Source organism: Alligator sinensis, unplaced genomic scaffold (assembly GCF_000455745.1).
Source record: "Alligator sinensis unplaced genomic scaffold, ASM45574v1 scaffold289_1, whole genome shotgun sequence".
Taxonomy (NCBI): domain Eukaryota; kingdom Metazoa; phylum Chordata; order Crocodylia; family Alligatoridae; genus Alligator; species Alligator sinensis.
The window spans coordinates 2,466,200-2,474,589 of NW_005841881.1; the positions used below are offsets into that span (position 1 = coordinate 2,466,200).

General features: G+C 37.6%; 1 long non-coding RNA gene across 1 annotated transcript in view; it reads right to left on the reverse strand.

Annotated features, from left to right (window-relative positions):
• Positions 1 to 8,158, reverse strand: part of LOC102378110 — a 36,582-nt gene extending 28,424 nt beyond the window's left edge. Inside the window, exon 1 of the long non-coding RNA XR_323108.1 lies at positions 8,102 to 8,158. This is a non-coding gene — a long non-coding RNA (uncharacterized LOC102378110). The remainder of the gene's footprint in view (positions 1 to 8,101) is intronic.
• Positions 8,159 to 8,390: the final 232 nt, after the last annotated feature.

Consider the following 8,390-nt stretch of genomic DNA (forward strand, 5'->3'; position numbering starts at 1 on the left):
CTTTCCCTACATCAGTGGCCACCTAAGTCAGAGAGTGACTACTGATGAGGAGATCCATCACAGGATCTGATGCACAAGTGCCTCCTTTGGGAAATTGCTTTAGCATGTCTTTATTCATTGCAATCTCTGGAAAGACACCAAGAACCAGGTCCACAATTCAGTCATCATCTCCACTCTTCTCAACAGCTGTGAAATGTGGGTGACTGACTGTTGTTACCTCAAGATCCTGGATCACCATGATGCATCTGGAAAATCCTCCAAATCAAATGCTAAGATCATCACACAAATGCCAGCTTCCTTGCTGAAGCCAATGTTACCAGCATTGAGTCAGTGATTCTCAAGCACCAACTTCACCAGACCAGACATTGTGTATAAATGCCTGACTCTTGACTTCCAAAAGAAATGCTCTACTCCAAGTTTAGTGATGGCCTGAGATCTCATAGTGGCCAGAGAAAACACTACAAGGATGCTTAAGAAAATGGATGCTGATATCAAGAGCTGGAAGGAGCTGGCTGCTGACTGACTCCAATGGTGCCAGAACCTCAAACAAGTAGCAGCCTGTTTAAAGCTGCTGCTTAAAGCATCTTGCCCTCGAAGCAGAGGAGAGAGACAAGACAATGGAAAAGGAGAGCAATGCTAGCCTATGGCCTACTCTCTTCTGTGCAAAGACCTACAATTTCTGTGGACAGGTCCATGGCTCAAGTATTGGGCTCTTCAATCAACTCAAGACCCATCAGTGATCCATGGTAGACATCATCCTTGAATCTAGAGACTGCTGCTAAACAACACATATGTCTTTAATGAGAATGCTTTGCATAGTTGCAGAGAGAGCTACTGAGCATGCCTATTAACTGTCAGATATTCTCCTATAGATGCTTTTGTGACTCTCTAACCAAAAGTAGTACTGACCTATTCTTCATCTGTTCAAAGAGATAAAGGATTCAACAAAAGATCCTTTTCTGCTGCTTCCCTCTCCTCTGTAAATTATACTCGCATACCAATCCTCAGTGTTTCTCAGTTCTATATAGCTGATCTATGAGCTTCTGAAGAATGTTCAGTGCTTGTTCTGTATGCTCCAGTTCTTGAACAAAGAACCATAGCTTAGTGTAAGTTGGGAGGGCAGGTGTATGTGGTATGGATAATTGTCAAACAGGGACTGGATAGAGACAATAAGCCTATTCATGGTAGCCATGGTAGAACCTTAAAATAAGAGACTTTAGTCATAGTAATGAGTTTTAAAGTTAATTCAAGTTTTCCAAGTATGAAATAAAATAGTAAAACTGAGTTTGTTGAAAATCTTCATATGCATCGTTATACCCTTTGGCTCCATGGCCATTGAAAAGTCATTTTTGCTTTGCCTCAGTTTGCTCATATGTGTAATGAAGTTGATGATACTTAGCAATCTACCACAGGAGACTTGCAAGGACCTTTTAAAATGTCATGATGATGAAAAACACTAATTATAATTATCCAAAGCACTTGGCTTCTCTCTAGTAATCAGCACATTGCAGGAAAAAAGAACATTCATGGTGATAACAGCACAATTTATTTATGAAGAGGTTGTTTTCTACATATGTCTCAGTTTTCCGCAAATATAAAAATACTGTGAGCCAGAGTTATGCCTTATTTATCTAGTTTTGAATTTTAATGAACAAGAATGCCACAAGTTCATGAAATTTTTAAAACTAAGAGATGAATTAGATTAATCTGCCTCAGAGTCCTTAGATGCTCTGGCAAGAGGTATCATAGAAAGTTTTAGGTAAATAATATTTAATTTAATTATTTAAATGTATAATGTCCAAACTCTTGGATTGTATATTTTAAAAATTTATAAAAGATTTTATAAAATAGCCACATGGGTATAAAATGTCTTTTAAAAACAAATTTAGGACTAGTGCCTAGACAACCTGATACAACTCTGCTGAAGAGATTGGATTTATATTGATTTATACTCACTGAGGCTGCCCCTAGAACTATGTCTAACTCCTTCCTCCTTAGTTACTTCATTTCCCTATACTCCATTACTTAACCCCTTTGAAGGGGGGTCTAAGATACTGAATGAATTGCATCTATTATAAAGAAGTACTTCAGAATAAGTGCTAGCACTCTGTGTTCATGGACTAGAAAGAGATAGGGAACTGCAGGTAAGGACTGAGGTGCATAGGGCTAGATATATGGGAATTATGACTGGAATTGCAAGGGGTGCTGAAGTTTGGGATTAAAGTACATTGACATATATGTGGGTGGAGGTTCTTGGATTACAATGTTGCAAGTCGAAAATGTGATACATTGTCATAAAGGGGGCAGAGGTGGGCACAGAAATAGGACAGCAGTAGGCTGCAGTGCTCTATCGTGTACTGGCATAGTTTTGTGCACATGCAGAGCAAAAGGGAGTAAAGCAAAGCAAAGGGGTATTTCAGTTCATCACCAATCTATGCTGAAAAACCTGTTTCAGTGAATGCAGCTACAAATGTCAGAGGTCTGAAAGTTTGCATGGCATCTGCTCTCACCATGCCAGCCTCAAACCAACCACTTGCTTTCATAAGCGTGAAATTAATATAAAATCTTAAATATAGATAAATAACACTCTTTAAGCCTCTCTTATCCCTTCTGAACCCAAGTTGACAAGGTCTTCACATTAATTTCAACCCCTCCTGATATCTTCTTAGGCTAGAAAATGATGATCCAAGTGTGACAAGATAGGAGAGAAACCCTGGATGTTTCACTGCTGAAAAATCTTTCGTCTTGGAAATCTGCTATTAATTTCCACATATAGTGATATTTTTAGGTTCCAAGTCAGGAGTTTAGCTACATAACAACAACAACAAAAAGCAATTTACAGCTCCATGCAGAAATACAGCCACTTCCAGTGCATTTGTTTTTCATCTTGATTATCAACACGTTTGTCATCTCCCTGTAATTTATTCATTATCTTTACCATAGAAGTATGAAAGAGGAAGTGGAGGGGGTAGGAGGAGAGATAAGTGCACTTGTCAAAATGTGAAACAGATGCTTTAACAATGATTGGAGACAATTAATGCTTTCAGTAAGTATCAATGGGCAAGGTCCATGTTTTGCTTCAACTTTATGCAGCCTTCTGAAAAATGAAAATAAATAAATTTTATTTTCTAGGCATAAGAGAACATGCTTTCTGGGAATGAGCTGTCCAAAGAAGCTTCGTGGCTCTACCTAAAATCTGATTTTGGATTTTTTTTCTCCTCATCTAAATAATAATACAGCAGTGAACGAAGACTGACTGAAAAGACTGGTCATTGGATCAAAGGACCTTTCATCTATGGATGTAAAGCAAGCACCTACTCTGGATTCCTTTAAGAGACATTTGGATGTTTATCTTGCTAGGATCCTTTGACCCCAGCTAACTTCCTGCCCCTGGGGCAGGAGGCTGGACTGTATGATCTTCCAAGGTCCCTTCCAACCCTAATGTTTATGAAATCTATGAAATCTCTCACTTGTTTTGGGCGTGATTCTGCACAGCTTATAAGTACCTGTATCACATTTAGTTACATGAAGCCAGTGAAAGTTAACCACAAGCTTACAGCTAAGTATATGTTTAAATGCTTTCTTAACCAGGGGTGAACTTAGCTTGCGCCATATTGTGGTCATTGGAGCTAGCTTTTGGTGAGTGACCAAAGAGGTTTCCCTGCAGTTTCCCTTAGCTGTGGTCACCCACTTACTCTCAGACACCTCAGTGGTAAATGCCATATAGATAGGTTCTATACCTATCTGAGAATGCAGAGCTGAACCTATCTGGTTCTCAGCTCAGAGAAAGCTGCTCCACTCAGGGAAATGCTGCAGTATTCCTTTGATACAATGCAAGCCAAGCACAATAAAATAAATAAATACATAAAATAAGAAAGGAGGAAATCCATAACAAATAGATATGATTTAATTGGTAACATTTGTGACAATAGTTTATTACTCTGTGCCACATGCAGATTTCATCTCTTCATTGCGCACTCTGTCAATTTAATTTGCCTTTATGCTGTTGTATTATCTCAAATGATCAAACACCTATGTTGCCCTGGAAAGTACACCAATTAAGACCCACATTTAAATCTGCTTGAATGTGTCTGTCATAAACTTAATTAGAATAAACACATTTGTAATATGACATTGTTTGGATTCCATTTAAAATCAGAGCATCACCTTTTCACAAACTTTCTTTTTATTGGTTTATTGTTTTTCTTCTCTTTCTTTTTATTGATTTTAGCAGTGATGAAAGATACCAGACTGAGAGCCCTACATATTGGATTCCTTCAAAACACATAGCCAATATACTACGCGGCTAAATCAACCCCTCCGTGCTTCATATTATGTCATTAGATCATTAGAAAGGCAGACCTACGTCATGGCTGTGAAACCTGGATCTAATTCATACCTTCTAAAAAAGCAGAGAGTTGGTGGACTCTAAAGAAAATGGGGTCACTGTTTAATGTAATGAAAGAAAAAAAAGGTAGGTTATCAACTGTGCAAAGGCCAAGAAGAGTTTATGGCAAGTAGGAAATTCATTGATTTCCTTAACCATGTCCACTGACCAAACTAGAAATAAACTAAGAGGTAATCAAACTAGGAACAGTTGTATATTAGAAAATACATGTGCATGTAAGAAAATATGTATCCACTGCACACCGCTGGACACTGTATAGGCTCACAACCAATCACTAATGGAAGCTGAATATTTCAATAACTAGACTGTTCACAAAGTGAATTACGTCGTGACTGAAAATAAATACCTGATCCTTTTACAGTAATTTTTGTGTGTGTGGTATGTGAGAGAAGACAACAGGCTATATCCTTAGTCTGATATTTTTTAAAGTGCTTGATACCTGGTAATAATTCAGAGTACTTTAACCTAGAATGCATTTGGACCCAGAATTATTACCATATATCAAGCAATTTTAAAAACAGTTACACTAGGAAGTAACCTGTGGACCTTAATCAGGGACAAATTTGGTCCTAATGGCTTAAACATTTTCCTCTAAATGATGGGCCTTGCCTTTATGGAGACATGACATTAAAATATACCATTTGAGTCAGGAAAACCTCAGGCTTCCTCAGTGGTCATATATATTGGGGCATGTATATGTAAGCTGCCATATGTAAGCGATATGAAGATTTCATGGATAGTTAGCTCATTTAAAGGCCACTTAAAAAATCCATAGCAGCTCCATTGAATTCATAAAGTGTATTCTTCTGCAACCTTACTAATGTAATAATTCTTTCTTCATCTTAGAGAAACATTTAATGCCAAGCTAATAAAATATGCTATGTTCAGTCAGATCTTATTGTCTTTTGTTAAGATTGCAAGAATTAATATAGTTTTGCCTGTTAGACTTATTATTTTCCATTAGATTTGTCATACCAGATTTGTTCATTGGTCCACCAGGCCTTGTATCCTGCCTCCAGCAATGGCCAATAATTAATAATTCACAAGAAAGCTTAATTCTTGAATTCCATCTCACTCTGGCATATGTGATAAATTTAGACAATTATGAAATATAATATATGGAAGAAAAATTCCTTCTGACCTATGCAGACAATTAATTTATGCCCTGAAGCTTGGCATCTGATTACCCTTATCTATCAGGCATAACTACAAACATTGTTATCAGAGAATTATCCAGGATTACAAGAGCATTATCATATCTCTGATTATGATAAGAGAACAATAAAGCATACAAAATCCTCCACAGTAATCTGGATGAATTAGATTTCAGTAGTAAGAGCTTAATATAGGAACATGTTCTTCTGCCCCCAATGGCTTGTAAATATGTAGGCTCTAATAACTAATTACCTTTGTTTTTCAAGAGATTATTTTTCTGGGATTCTGTCAACAGAGATTTTCTTTTGGACGTGGTCCTGGCTTCTCAGATACATTTCAGCTCACCGTTTCCAGGATCTCAGTAAATGCCTTCAGGAAGGGCTGTTCTAAGCAATGCATCTCCCTCAGCCTGAAATAATTAACTTCTACAAATGTGGAAAATACCTGTTTTCCTGTGGTTTTTGGACTTTTCAAATCCTACCATCATGAGAGTCAGCAAAAGTCCAATCAAACAGCGTTTCAACCGGCTCTTTCACATTATATATGCATTGGAATCCTTTTCCAGTTTGTAAATAATGGAGAAAACAATTATTCACCAGTGAACTAATTGCTCTTTAGTTAGTATTCTGTGCTGTCTCCTGATAGAACTGGGTTCGTGTCCTGTGCTGGGCTCTCATTCCTGGCATATTAACTGCTAGCGAAGCATCGTCTATGGTGTGAGGGGAAAAGAAATGGACACTTTCTATGTCACCCTATAGCATCCCTTGCTGATTTACTGTAAATCAACATTTAACTTTCCTCAGCCAAAATGAATGTTTCCAGTATACATGTGCTCTTAGAAGATGGGGGCAGGGGAGGGGATATAAACACTAGAAAAATAGGAAATTTTAGGATTTCCAGGAGTCATACAAAGAACTCACAGAGGGAGTTCAAATAGCTCTCCTCAAAGCATAATGGATCCAATGAGCCTTCACACCCCTTCCAAAATGGTATCCCTGTTTTCTTCTCTGTTATGTGTGGGATATGTCTTTAGGTACCAAGTCAAGCCTCCAGTTTTGTACAGAAAATTATGCATGTATTCACGTATGTTTTCAAGCACTCCTGCAAAGATTTAATTGATGAAGAATAGAAGGTGATGAATAGAAACTGATTAACAGAAGTTTCCAACATGCACATCCGAATGGAGATTTGTGGCTGAGCAGGTATTTGTCAATCTGTTTGTTCCTCAGTTTCCTTACCCCTTACGTGGGGTTTACACTTAATACTTATGTACCACACTGACGTATTGTGAATATCAAGTCACTACACTTGTAAAGTACTTTAAGAACCTTGATGGATAATGCTGAACAAGTACAGCACCAGATATATTGATAAATTTGAGTGGCAATTCACCTTCAGCCTTAATAGTGTTTAGTGAAGGAGTAACTCTTCAACAATAATATCAAATGCTGCAGGCTCAGAGGTAAGCAAGATCATCAAAGTACTTGATTTACCACTGGTTTCCAACCATGCTGCTGCTTACAGCTTAGAAATAGAGATCATTTCCTTCTCTACATGACAGCAGAATATAAACCATGGCACTGTACATCACAAAAAAGTAGATGTAACATTATGCTCAGTTGGAGAGTTCCACTTCATTGTATGTCCCCATTAACTGAGGGATTGAGGTCATAATGGTTCATTTTATTACAGTAAGTACTTAAAAGAACTAAGTCCAAACATGGAAACTATACAGGTTTTGATCTTATAAAAGGACTGTTGCTTGTGCTTAGATATAGCAAATACATATGAGGTTCCCTTATGACACTAATTTTGCCAGCTCTTATATATTGATTGAAGGAAGAATTTTATTAAAGTACCTGTCAAAATTCAGTGAGGAAATTCAGAAATTATTCCTGGCCTTTCTGTCTAGACAACTGTCAGTGCACTGAGCTTAAAGAGTTTTTGAGGGGGGAAACACTGAACAAAGTATTTGCACACTGCTTTATTTATTCTAAGGTTTTATATTGCCATTCATGAGCATGGTATCTGAGTGCTTTCCAAATGAAATCAACCCCTAGTAGACTTTATGGGGCTTCTGACATGTCTTGCTTTTTGGGAGCTGTCCTCTGTCCTTTTTGCTGGAGAGCTCTTTTTTTTTTTTATTACAGTCATAGATTTCATAGTCATCCATCTAAGATTTTGGGGATTTGCAAACTGAGACCCAGCCTATCCTGTGCAAAACAGCCCAGAGCAGACAGAACTGAGCTCTGGAACCCACGGAGTTTGCTTGAGATGTTTCTAGAAGACACTTCTTCCAACGGCCCAGAACTAGACTTACAATTAGTTACCTTGAAACATTTTGACTGTTTCACTTCTGATCCCATTGAAACCTGAAAGTGCAGAAGTACCTGCATAAATAAAGAAAAAAATGGTGCAATAAAATGGAAACTGGGCCTTTAAGCTATTTCTTTTTGGTTGCAGACCTGGCAATAGTTATTGTTTTAGCATAGCTGCTTTTTTCTCCCTGAATTAGTTTGTCCATCTCCAGAAACATACCTTTATTGATGCTGTGCTTTGCAGGTTGAATCCCTCTTCATTCATGTTATTCCTGTGAAAGGGAGAAAATACAATTATTCACAAATCCAGATAAAGTTGTGGGTTTTTTTCTTAAGCCCTGCTCCAAAACCCTTTTGAGTCAGTAGTGTCCTTTCAACTCAATGGGTTTTGAAGGAAAACCTTAGACCTGGATTAATTCACTAAACATATGGATCTTCCAAAGGGCTTTTAAGTAAGAGGAAATATCTAATTAATGGGAGAGAAGAGCAATTTATTTATTGGCCTTATC